The sequence below is a fragment of the Halichoerus grypus genome, chromosome 11 (assembly GCF_964656455.1).
Source record: "Halichoerus grypus chromosome 11, mHalGry1.hap1.1, whole genome shotgun sequence".
NCBI classification, from domain to species: domain Eukaryota; kingdom Metazoa; phylum Chordata; class Mammalia; order Carnivora; family Phocidae; genus Halichoerus; species Halichoerus grypus.
In genome coordinates this window covers 70,011,013-70,014,035 of record NC_135722.1, presented here as the reverse complement: position 1 = coordinate 70,014,035, position 3,023 = coordinate 70,011,013, and positions in this window count along the sequence as shown.

Below are 3,023 nucleotides of genomic sequence, written 5' to 3'. Positions count from 1 at the left end.
TGGCTGTGTTCCAATAAAACTTCACTTACAAAAACAGGTGGCAGGCAGGATTTTGGCCATGGGCCACAGTTTGTTAACACTAGCTATGATTTTGTTGAGACTACCTAACTACCTCATCTAATGGGTGAACTTGATGAGTTCAATTCATTTATAAGTTTCTTGTTGAAATCAGTCAGAGAGATGACTACAGAAGAATGATCAGAGTGATACAATGTATCTGGCTTTAAAGATGAAGGGAGAAGTGGAGTGTAGATGGTCTTGAGAAGCTGAAAAACAGAGGAAATGAAATCTTCTCCAGAGCCTCCACAAAGAACACAGCCTTCCTGGCACTTTGATTTTAGCTCAGTGAGACCCATGTTGGACTTCTCATCTACTGAATTACAAGATGACAAATTTATATTGTTTATGCCACTGTTTGTGGCAATTTACTACAGTAGCAGTAAAAACGAATACAATCAACAACAAAGTTCTCTTTGATTTTGGAGAGAGGTGAAAGAATTTGTCTTTCTGTGTTTTCTCTTTTTCTCTGTATGTGGCCCATATGCACACACACACACACACACACACACACATACTGATATAAACATATCTATGCTTTGAAATTATTCTGCAAGAGTGTTTAAAACTGGTCTGCTAAAGACTGACCAAATTCCAGGCAGAGTACTTGCTCAAAAAGCACTAAAAATAAAGCATTCAAACTTGTCCTGAGGCTTGGTTTTCAGAGTCTTCCCAGCCTTCCCTACCCGTTCCATGATCTTATCTATCCCCATAGCTGACCCTGACTCTCCGTTGATTCAGACTATTTTGAGGTCTTGTTCTTATTCTACCAAGGATGGATGGATTTTAGTGTTGCTGGGTTTTTTTTGTTTTTGGTTTCGGCTTTCCCTGCATGATTCTGATAGCTTGAGGCACACACACCTCTATACCTAGCCAAGATGTACATCTTATTTTGAGACCAATTCACATGCATGTTATTCCCCATCTCTCTAAAATTGCTTGAGTCTGAATTTTCTTCTAATTTTTGTGAGAGAAAGAAAATGCCCATTAAATTGATGTTATAATTCTAAAAAGATTTATGAAAAGAAGCAACACTCCAAGTGGCAATTAGGGTCTTCAGTTCCATTCAAAGAGAATTGCAACTCTTCTTCCTTCTTCAAATTTCTTCACTGCTTCATTTTCTTCTTCATTCCTTTTGATCTCTTATTTTTAGACTTCATCTCTGCATTTTTAAATCCATGCAACCCTTTTCAAAAGCACTGTGGCAATTCATTAAAAAAGCCATAAAATTATTCGTATGCTTTGATCCAGAGATTGAACTCCTGGAAGATAATATAAGAGAAATTAGATACCAAATATGCCCAGATATTCCATACAGCACTAAACATAATTTAAAAACTAGATAAAACATATAAAATTGTTGAATCGTTATATTGTGCACCTGAAACCAATGTAACACTGTGCATTTATACTAGAATTAAAATTTTTAATTAAAAAAAAAAAAAACTAGATAAAACCTAAATGCCCCATAGCAAGGAATTGGCAAGTTATGGCACATCAATATAATTGAGTAACAAACAACAATGACATTTATAGTTATGAACAAGGAACTGGATTTAGACCCTAGCTAAATTACCTAAGCTACCAAACTGACCTAGGCAAAGTATGTCTCCTGTTTAAGCAATTGTTTCCTCATTTGAAAACACAAATAATACTTATTCCCATATTGACATGAGAAGTAAATGAGTTCACATAATATGAAGTGCTCAACACAGTTCTTGGAACATCATAACTACTCACTAGATTGTAACATCTTTGTTATTTATTTTTAAATAAGAAATTAGAAATCACTATGATCATGATTGTAAAGCACACAAGAATTAACATGAAGTTATAAGAATAATTTCTTACCTTGCTAATTAAGAAAAGAACTTATGAAACAATTAGATAAACACAGGCTATCTATTGTTTTAATAAGGTTTATATTTTAAAGAAATACTCAAATCATTCCCACATAGTTTTAAATAGCTGAATGATTTGAAAGTCCTTAAGACCTCCAGTAGTTGCCATAGGCAATTTTATATTCAAGATACTGTACAAACTAGGAAATGCTTTTGAAAATAAGCAGCATAAAGTTAAAAAAAAAAAAAAAAACCACCTCTTTTTACTTGCATTTCAGCAGCGTTCAGAAGGAGCCTAATCAGAAGGGGAGTGGAACTTTGTTCTACTGACATGCCCTCCAAAATAGCACAGGCTAACAATAGGAGGACCCAATGAGGCCCTTTTTATGATGACAAAGAAAAGCGTTCCTACAAATCAAAGCCCATATAAACAAGGAAAAGCCTATTTAAAAATATCCACCATCAATGCCAGTTGTCAGCCTGCTAGAGACATTGGTTGAAATGACTTGTACCCATCACATACTTATTTCTACAGATGGAAAATTATATATTTGACTTGTTGGAAAGGTTGGTTACTAAAAATACTCTTTTTTTTTTTTTTAAATAAAACACAGAAAGAGAAACAAAAAGAGTGGCAGCTGCTTATTCCATTCTCTGTAACAAAATGTGCTTTGTAATGTAGCAGTGGAAAAAGAGCAGAGCCAAAGTTAAGCAATTATAAAAGCCACACTCTAAAACAATGCTGCGGAATATAATGTTGGTTAGAATTTAATGAAACTGCCAGGTATCTTCATATATCGGTCAGGTAATTTAGCTACCTTATTGAGAAAACCTTATTGACAATGTGGTGGTGGTTTTATCACAGGTATTGCTGCTATCCAAGTAAATACCTTGAGCCTCTAGAGAAACAACACAATATTCTATCTTGAAATGCAGTGATAAAGGAGGGAATTGTCTTGTGATAAAGAAAAGAATGACTTTCTAAGATCACTGTCAAGAACAATGAAAATTCCTGGGGTAGACTTCTATTTGAGGTGCTTTGTAAAAATGATTAAAAAATACCTCCTGGACTAAAATTTTGCCTCCAAATCAAACCTAGCTAAGTAACTGTATTGTGTGCCGAGA